Source organism: Cherax quadricarinatus, chromosome 3 (assembly GCF_038502225.1).
Source record: "Cherax quadricarinatus isolate ZL_2023a chromosome 3, ASM3850222v1, whole genome shotgun sequence".
Classification (NCBI taxonomy): domain Eukaryota; kingdom Metazoa; phylum Arthropoda; class Malacostraca; order Decapoda; family Parastacidae; genus Cherax; species Cherax quadricarinatus.
In genome coordinates, this window is record NC_091294.1 from 77,702,125 (window position 1) to 77,712,990 (window position 10,866).

Below are 10,866 nucleotides of genomic sequence, written 5' to 3' on the forward strand. Positions count from 1 at the left end.
TTGCGTATTTTCGAGGGGCGGCCGCAGGTGTTGCGCTGTGCCAAAACGTATCTGCTGCAACGCATACGCATGTTGACGTGCGTTGCAACCCCCACACGTTCAGTTTAGGTTTCGTAACTTAGTGATGCTCTCCAGAAAAAAATTTTGTGCCCTAACAAGGGGCCAGTTTCATAGCGGAAACACGCAAGTTAGTTCATATTCTTTCCATTGTGTGCATGCAAGAATGTGTTGTGTTTACCCTCGCGCCATGTGCGAGGCGTAAAACAAGAACATGTCAGCGAAACACTGCCATTGTGTTTTTTTGTGTTTGACGCTTGTGGCGCAAGCGTCTGTTTTGAGAGGCAAGAATTACCGGCAGGTAAGCTGTGAAGGCGCTTTGTGCACAGCACACCTGTGTGCAGGCGCTGTGTTACTGGAAATGGTGAGAGTTTGCTGTTTACAGCACTGGAAATGACTAGAGTGCTGTGTACAGCTTAATAAGGCTGTAGAGGAGTATAAAGCTTCACAGCACCACAGCAAAGCTTGGGTAAGCTGTGGAGACACTAGATCAAGCTGTGGGTGGGCCTACCCAAAAAAATGACCAAAATGCAATATAAAAATATATATATAAGCCTATAAAACAAAATTTTAAAAATTACTGTAATATTAAGGAAATAAAAATATTATTATTATTATTATTATTATTATTATTATTGTTTTTTCAAATATATAAAATTTCTAAATTCCAGTTTCGGAAAATATCCCCCTTTTTTTCTTTTTCGAATTTCAAAAAAAAAAAAATCGGAAAAACAAATTTCGATCATAAACATAAAAAAAAAGGTTTCATCTGTTATCTGCGTATTGTAAATTGCACACTATGGTGTAAATGCACTTGACCGACTTTTGCTCCACTGCACAAGGATCCTGGCCACAATCTTTACCACGCAACAGAAGATATCTTTAAGATGTAAAAAGAGATACCTTTAAGATATTTCTTGTAAAAGAGATATCTTAAAGATATTTCCTGGTTTTCCCGGTGGAAATAGTCAAAGTTTTTTTTTTCCCTAACTGAAATTGTAAATGGTATTTTTTCATTCCCTGACATGATGCAAACTCCAACCAAGATCAACAGATGACGGAATGGGCAGGAGACCATTGTGAGTTGAGCACTTGCATACTAGCTCTCTTACCTTCTAGTTAATGGTGCAGGTTTGGACCAAAACATTACCATCCGCTTTACTTTCCCATGTGTGATTCATTTGCGTATTCCAGTCGCCGGAATACACAGATAAATATGGAGTAGCACCACATTTGCGACCAGTGAATCAGAGGTCTGTCAGACTGTGGTCTTTTAAATCCCATAGCACTGTGTTACACCTGCCAGAGTATGTTAACTAGGGGAGGTCTATGTCTACCAAAGCATGGCAGCACAGGGCTAAGAGTCAGCCCTCTAGTGGTAGTTCTGGGAAATAGATGTAGGGTAGGTGTGCCATCTATTGGGGCCACTTTTCAGTTCACCGTCCGTTTATCTTTCTACTCGCTCACAAACGTTAGTTCCAATTTGAATTCATGCAAGACATCCAGCAAGTCAGCCGATGTTAGACAGTTTTGAAAGTCTTATAAAATTTCACTATATACAGTCAGTTTTCTTATGAAGCTTCTATATATGCAGTCATTTCTCTTATAAAGCTCCTATATATACAGTGGAACCTCAAATTTCGAACGTATCGCTTATCAAACTCTTCGAAAATAGAACCATTTTTTTTAACCAACTTTGTCCCTATTTTCGAACTGCCGGGTATTGAACCTGTCCGGCAGCCCGCTCTGTCCGTGTCCCCACGCAGGTGCCGTGAGCCAGTCTGGTTTTCTTGATGCTTGAGTGAACACTAACCTGCATGCTCATTCAAACATTTTACGATTATTTCATTGTGTTAGCGCTTGTGGGACTGTAAAATAAGCTACAATGGGAGCAATGAAACTTGCTAGTGGTACCCCTGTGGTAAAGTGAGAAACACCATAGATGTGAAGAAGGAAATAATACAGAAGTGAAATGATGTCCAAGTGGAATGATGTCCAAATGTTTGTGGAGAAGTATCACCCTGAGCAAGCTGAAACAAGCCATCTTTGCAACAAGTTCAGTGACAGAACCACGTCCCATTTTAGGGAAATCTTAGAGGCACCAGAAGCAAAGGACTGTGGACAGTTATTTTGTGAGACAGGGGTCCAGTGACTCTCAAGCTGGTCCTAGTGGCATTAAAAGACAGAAGGGAAGTAACCCCAGAGAGGGCTTTGATACTTGAAGTCCTCTTGGAGGGGGATTCTCCTTCCAAACATTAACCCCAACTCCCTCTCTCCTCCTCCCTATCTTCCAGATGCCATCACCAATCTTCAATAAAGGTAAGTAATATGTTATTTTATAGGATTATTTGAATTTATTAATACATAAGTGAACACTATATTTATTGTGTGTATGTAAAACTATAATTAATCTCTATAAAATGTATTTTTTGGTGAATATTTTTGGGTTTCTGGAATGGATTAATTTTATTTCCATTATTTCTTATGGGAAATATTGCTTCGCTTTTCAGACTTTTCGAATTTAGAACTAACTCCTGGAACAAATTAAGTTCGATATTTGAGGTTTCGCTGTAGTCAGTTCTTTTTCTAAAGCTCCACTATATACATTCATTTATCTTATAAAGCTCCATTATACAAGTGTGATTTTTTGTGAATATGACTTAAATAATTATCAGAATTGGACATCATTAGCTATGAAGGCCTTTCTCTGAGCCATTCAGTTTTGGATGTCCTTTATCAGTTGCTTCACAAGACCCACTATGTGGAGGAGTTTTATAAGACAATTGACTTGCAAACTCGATCGAAGAAGCTCGCTTAAAGTTGAACAGTGGGTGGAAGGGCCTTCAGTAGCACCTGCTGTTCAATTTCAGATGACTTCTTTCAATTTCGAATGACTTGCAGTTCCAGATGACTTTCAATTTTGGATGACCCCTTTCAATTATGGATGACCCCTTTCAATTATGGATGACCTCTTTCAATTATGGATGACTCTTAATTATGGATGACCCCTTCCAATTATGGATGACCTCTTTCAATTGTGGATGACTTTTTTCAATTACAGATGACTGCTTTTGGTTTTAGATGACTCCTTTCAATTGTGAATGACTCCTTCCAATTACGGATGACCTTCAGTTGCAGATGACCCCTTTCAGTTTTAGAATGACTCAATTTTGAACAACCTTCAGTTGCATTTGCAATAAAAGAAATTGCACTGCTGTGTATGAAATGCCTTTGTAAATTCATCAGAAATTGCTATTTGTTGATGACTGAGTTACCTAGTGTGCCAGGCCTGTTTAATTTTCTTGATTCTGTATTAGGGTCGAAGGCATATAGTGATGTTTATGACCTTTACAGTTTTAGTGCTTTGTTATAATAATGGCAACATTTACATGTGTGTATTAAGGTAGGGGTACCATTCATCCTTTGTGATCCCCTACAGGTTTAGCATTTCCCCATTCTGTAGAGATGGCTATGCAAGGGGGACTAGCGTACCCACGTTAACCAGTCGGAACTGATGGTTCTCCTTTTGCAGGCATTAAATTCCGTAGCCCCAGTATCGGGATTGCAGATTCAGTAATATCTCCTTGACAGACGAATATTGTCGAAAATAAAATTTCCCAGTCTACGCGAAAATAAAATTCTGGTCTCTGCAGGAAAAATTCCTGGTCTTTGCGGAAAAAAATTCTGGTCTTTGCCAAAAAATTTTTTTAGGTATGCAAAGAAAAAATTATCTGGTGTATGAAAAAATAAAATTATCTGGTCGATTGAAAATTCTCTCATCTTCACAATTCTAGAAATTGATTCTCACTACCAGACATTGTGACTGCAGTGATTCACAATGGACCTTCAGTTTTGAGGAGAGACTTTAGGGTCCAGTCTGTCCTCGATCATCACAAAGTAACAAAAGTGTTCCGTACAGGGACAGATCTACTATGAAAGTAATGAAGCTGAAGCTCCAGATACCCTAATCCTGGAGCAACTAGTCCTAATCCAGAAGCAACTAGTCCATATTGCTTAAAAATTTTGGGTCTTCTGTATGAGAAGGGGCTGCAAAGGGGCCCCCATAACAGTTCAAGCTTCAGAGCCCCAAAAATGTAGGTCCTCCACTGCACTTGTGCAGCACTTGGGAATTTTCAGTGCTGAGGAATAGAGAAAGAGGAGGTGTGAGGTACCACATTTTTTTGGCATATATGGCATGCTTTTTCCCACGAAATTTCTTTGGAAAATCATTCTGTGCCTTCTATGCTCAAGGTCAGGGCCAAGGGTAAGCTTTGGGTTACACTTTAGCAGTTGTTTACTAATGTTACAGCTGCTTGGAAACGTCATCTTATATGATCGTGCACCTTATATGCTGGAAGATATGGTAATTAACCACTCCAGACTGAGGGGCTGATTACCTCAAACTCATCTTCCCCTCGTTTCTCTGCATCGGACTAAAGCCACTGGCTGGAAAAACATTTCCAGAATAAAGATTCCAAAGTGTTGAACAGGTGTCTTATTTATCATTTACTGGACCACTATTTTGTGATGATTGAAGGTGGACCGAGCCCTGAAGTCCCATCTCAAAACTGATGGTTCATTGTGAATTGTTGCAGTCACAGTGTTGTAATTTTTGCCCCTACCCCAAGCAGTGAGACTTGATTTGTAAAATTGTGTAGACGAGAATTTTTTATTTGTTGGTTTTCTAGCCCATTCAAAGGTCCAGTAAATACCATTGCAACACAAAGCACAACTCCCAAATTGTGGCTCGATAGTAGATGTTCCGTGTAAGAATTGTGGCTTAGAATTGCAACGTGCAGTGGCAGCAATGCTGATAAGAGTGCGACATTGATATCGTGTGCATCTGTAGTGTCTTAAATTATAAGAGCAAATTGTAGACCCAGTGGCATTTCAATTTTGATAGTGTCCCAGGGAAATTTGCATGCCAGAGAGAACCCGATTGGAAATATTTTTGACCATACAGGAGGCCTCTTGATTTAAAAATGCTTTGAGTTGTGCGCCTCTGTGTTTACCAACTTGGCACTTGCGATCTGATTCAAAATTTACAGATGTTGAATGGCAGTAGCAACGTGTGCAGCATAAGCAGCAACCTTTGTACTATGGTTATCTATATGCCAAAAAAATTATAAGTTGAAAATTGAGAAATGTAACTTTGTAAGTTGAGAAGTCAGGAATGTAACTTATAAGTCAGAAAGTAGAAATGTAATTGTAGGCCAGAAAATTCACAAATGTAACTTTGTAAGTCAAAAAGAAATGTAATTTTTAAATCCAAAAAGAATATAATTTGTAAGTCAAAGAACCAAAATGTATTTGTAAATAAAAAAACAAAAATGTAAATTTGTAAGTCAAAAGAGAAATGTAATTTGCAAGTCAAAAACCAGAAATGCAGTTTGTAATTTAAAAGAAAAATGTAATTTGTAAGTCCAAAAAGAATATAATTTGTAAGTCCAAAAATAATTTAATTTGTTAGTCAAAAAAGAAATGTAATTTGTAGGTCAAGAAAGAATTGTAATTTGTAAGTAAAAAAGGAATTGTAATTTGTAAGTCAAAAAAGAATTGTAATTTGTTAGTCAAAAAAGAAATGTAAATTTGTAAATTTAAAAAAGATAAATGTAATTTGTAAGTTATTATACACATAATTCTCTTAACATCAGTTAGAGTTGTAATCAATCAATCGGGTCACAGATTCTGCACACACTTGTCAACTCTGTTTTTTATGGGAATTTTGTCACCGTTTATTGATCGGAAGTTGAAATTGCAGGCTTGCACGGTGTCTTACAGTCACCTCTCTTATAAAGCTCTATATAGTGGAATCTCTTTGTAGGTGTGGTCGAGAGATTTCATGGAAAGTTGAAAGTACGCGTCATGGAGGTGTTTCTGAACACTGTTCAATCGTGGATGCTCTTTTACAATGGAATGTAGTACTATATAGAGGAGATTAATAAGAGAGCTTACTGAGTCGGCTCATATATAAAGATCATCTATGTAGTGCAAAGTTCGTTTGATATTTTTGAAGCATGTTTAAAATTTAATATCACGTGGGAAGGCCTTATTAGGCTGTGCTATTCAATTTTTTTTATTTTTTCAATTACATCTATAAAATATTGTATTAAATAGAGCTTTATAAGAAAGCCATCTGTTAAAAAAAAATAATTAAGGTAATAGGAAGTGGTTAGGAGAGTAGTTGTGGCTAGACAGCCGGGTTTGATCCGGCTGGTGACGAGCGGCTTACTGCCGGAATAACCGGGCCTTCCATTGTTACGACGGACCCTCAGAGTGAGGCTGCACGTGCATTAGGGTCACTATCCTGTGTTGCAGGAGTCTGGAATGTGCCTTCCGCCAGCCTCGGGATCTTCGGACCACTCCACAAACACCACCTCAACTCCTCCATGATTAAAACTCAATTGCTTATATCACATATGGTGAACCATTGATATAACGAACTCGTAGGGGGGAATAGAGTGTCAGTTCAATACAGAAAGTCCTCAACTTATGAACACGAGAATCTTCTGTATTTTGTACATCATTATTGTACACAGGTCAAGTCCCCAACGTGTTCCGAAGTTAAATACTTCCTGTATTATGAATATTATACACAAAACAGAAGATTCTTGGTTCATAAGTTGAGGACTTACTGTAATAATGTTAAAAATATATAGAGCCCACTAAAATATTCCATTGTATAGATCTATTACAATAAACATGCAAAAAGAACAAAATTCACAAAGCTAATTTTGTCTGGCGTATCAACAATCTGTCAAATCGTGGTTCGTTATATCGAAGGTCTGACCCCTAAGCAAGGCAGAGATTATATTAATCTCGGATCTTTGGAAATCATTTTTGTCGAAGACTTGGAAAATTCAGTCACAGAATTTGTCATCAAGGTGAAACGTTGTCGTGTTTCTGGAGTTGTCCGCAACGTAGCATAGTCGAGACTGCCGAGACATCGGCCATTATGAGCCTTAAGCAGCACTTCAATAAGGGTAATTTTTTCCAAGTTTTGCAAGCAGTTATCATGCCTTAAGGCTGTTATCAAGGCTTTTAATAGCTGAGTCTCTATACAGTTTATGTAAGTGTGTGTGTGAATACAAGTACTATTGTAAGTGTGTGTGTGAATACAAGTACTATTGTAAGTGTGTGTGTGAATACAAATACATTGTAAGAGTGTGTGTGTGTGTGTGAGAGTGCAAGCACTATTGTAAGTGTGTATGTGAATACAAGTACTCTTGTACGTGTCTAATACAAGTACTATTGTGATTGATACAAAAGTACATGTAGCAAAGACTCAGGTACTATTGTACATGTCTAATACAAGCACTGTTTTGTGTCTGATACAAAAGTACTTGTATCAGACACTCAGCTATTATTGGACATGTTTAATACAAGTACAGTACTATTATGTCTGATACAATAGTACTTGTATCAGACACTCAGCTACTATTGTATCTAATACAAGTACTATTGTATGATTTATGCAGCTGTAAACAGTAGAATTCGCTTTGTTATTTTTGTATTTTGCACATTCAACACAAACTACGGTGTTAAGGCCAGTGTTCTTATTTTGCAAATCATCAGTACAATAATTTTCCCCGAACGACCTTTAGTACTTGTGTGAGCATGTGCGGAACTTGAGTGGCATGTGTTAGAGAACGCGAGTGGGACATGTTACAGAACGCGAGTGGAACATGTTACAGAACGTGAGTGGGACATGTTACAGAATGCGAATGGGACATGTTACAGAATGCGAGTGGGACATGTTACAGAACGCGAGTGAGACATGTTACAGAACGTGAGTGGGACATGTTACAGAACGCGAGTGGGATATGTTACAGAACACGAGTGGGACATGTTACAGAATGCGAGTGGAACATATTACAGAACGCGAGTGGAACATGTTACAGAACGTGAGTGGAGCATGTCACAGAACGCGAATCAAACATGTCACTGGACGCGAGTTGAACATGTCACAAAATGTTAATCAGTCGTGTCACTGGATGTAAGTGGAACATGTCACTGAACGCGACTGGAACATGTCACAGAACATGAGTGGAACGTGTCACAGAACATGAGTGGAACGTGTCTAACGTGTTGAATGATGAACGCAGTTTTAATTTTAAGTGAATGGTGTGTGAAATAAAGGAACTTTTTGCATTTTATATATATAGAGAAAGTATATAGCAAACATTTCACATGTAGAAAAATACTGTACTTCACTTATAGAATCTCCATTGAAAATAAAAATTTACACAGTGTTTGAGTGTAATTATTGCATGAATCCCTTTGTGGGTTAACCTGAGTTAGTGAGGGGTTAACATGGGTTAATGAGGGGGGTTAACCTGGGTTAGTGAGGGGTTAACATGGGTTAGTGAGGGGGGTTAACCTGGGTTAGTGAGGGGTTAACATGGGTTAATGATGGGGTTAACATGGATTAGTGAGGGGTTAACATGGGTTAATGTTGGGGTTAACATGGATTAGTGAGGGGTTAACATGGGTTAGGGAGGTTAACCTGGGTTAGTGAGGGGTTAACATGGGTTAGTGAGGGGGGTTAACCTGGGTTAGTGAGGGGTTAACATGGGTTAGTGAGGGGGGTTAACCTGAGTTAGTGAGAGGTTAACCTGGGTTAGTGAGGGGGGTTAACCTGGGTTAGTGAGGGGTTAACATGGGTTAATGATGGGGTTAACATGGGTTAGTGAGGGGGGTTAACCTGGGTTAGTGAGGGGTTAACATGGGTTAATGATGGGGTTAACATGGGTTAGTGAGGGGGGTTAACCTGGGTTAGTGAGGGGTTAACATGGGTTAATGATGGGGTTAACATGGGTTAGTGAGAGGTTAACCTGGGTTACTGAGGGGTTAACATGGGTTAGTGAGGGGTTAACCTAGGCTAGTGAGGGGTTAACATGGGTTAGTGAGGGGGGTTAACCTGAGTTAGTGAGAGGTTAACCTGGGTTAGTGAGGGGTTAACATGGGTTAGTGAGGGGGGTTAACCTGGGTTAGTGAGGGGTTAACATGGGTTAATGATGGGGTTAACATGGGTTAGTGAGAGGTTAACCTGGGTTACTGAGGGGTTAGTGAGGGGTTAACCTGGGCTAGTGAGGGGTTAACCTGGGCTAGTGAGGGTAACCAAGGTTAGTGAGAGGTTAAGATTAACATTTGCCAGAGAGCAGTTAACATGGTTTAGCGAGGGGTTAAGATTAACCTGTAGTCCAGCTAGTAAGTATAGTCTAGCTAGTGACTGTAATCTAGCAGGTGACTGTAGTCTAGCTAGTGACTGTAGTCTAGCTAGTGACTGTAGTCCAGCTAGTAAGTATAGTCTAGCAGGTGACTAGTCCAGCTAGTGGCTGTAGCCTAGCTAGTGACAAGTCCAGCTAGTAAGTATAGCTAGTGACCATAGTCTAGCAGGTGACTGTAGTCCAGCTAGTAAGCATAGTCTAGCTAGTGACTGTAATCTAGCAGGTGACTGTAGTCTAGCTAGTGACTAGTCCAGCTAGTGACAGTAGTCTAGCAGGTGACTAGTCTAGCTAGTGACTGTAGTCCAGCTAGTGACTAGTCCAGCTAGTGGCTGTAGCCTAGCTAGTGACTAGTTTAGCTAGCTAGTGTCTAGTCCAGCCAGTGACTGTAGCTAGTGACTAGCATGTGACTAGTCTAGCTAGTGACTAGTCCAGCTAGTGGCTGTAGTCTGGCTAATGACTAGTCCAGCTACTGACTAGTGTAGCTAGTGACGAGTCTAGCTAGTGACTGTAGTCTAGCCAGTGACTAGTCTAGCTGGTGGCTGTAGCCTAGCTAGTGACTAGTCTAGCTAGTGTCTAGTCCAGCTAGTGACTGTAGTCTAGCAGGTGACTTGACTGTAGTCTAGCTAGTGACTGTAGCAGTTGACTAGTATGACAGATGAGTAGCAGGTGACTATATTCTAGCCAGTGACTAGTGTAGCTAGTAACTAGCATGTGACTGTAGTGTAGCTAGTGACTAGACTAGCTAGTGACTAGTCCAGCTAGTGGCTGTAATCTGGCTAGTGACTGTAGTGTAGCTAGTGACTAGTCCAGCTACTGACTGTAGTCTAGCAGGTGACTGTAGTCTTGCTAGTACTAGTCTAGCATGACTACCTAGTGACTGTGTAGCTAGTGACTACCTAGTGACTGTAGCTAGTGACTAGACTAGCTAGTGACTAGTCCAGCTAGTGGCTATAGTCTGGCTAGTGACTGTAGTGTAGCTAGTGACTAGTCCAGTTACTGACTGTAGTGTAGCTAGTGTCTAATCCAGCTAGTTACTGTAGCTATTGACTAGTGTAGCTAGTGACTATAGTGTAGCTAGTGGCTGTAGCCTAGCTAGTGACTAGTCCAGCTAGTGACTAGTCTAGCTAGTGTCTAGTCCAGCTAGTGACTGTAGTCTAGCAGGTGACTGTAGTGTAGCTAGTGACTGTAGTCTAGCAGGTGACTGTAGTGTAGCTAGTGACTGTAGTCTAGCAGGTAACTGTAGTGTAGCTAGTGACTGTAGTCTAGCTAGTGACTAGTCCAGCTAGTGGCTGTAGTCTGGCTAGTGACTAGTGTAGCTAGTGACTAGGCCAGCTACTGACTGTAGTGTAGCTAGTAACTAGTGTAGCTAGTGACTGTAGTGTAGCTAGTGACTGTAGTCTTGCTAGTGACTAGTCTAGCATGTGACTGAAGTCTAGCTAGTGACTGTAGTCTAGCTAGGTCGTTTCAGGCTCCCTCAGTACTTTACAGGCCATACAAAAATTTGATACACCTCGCCCCCTAGTTCTTCGTATCCAACTTTGGTTATGTCGTATCTCTACCAAGCACAAAGATATTGTTT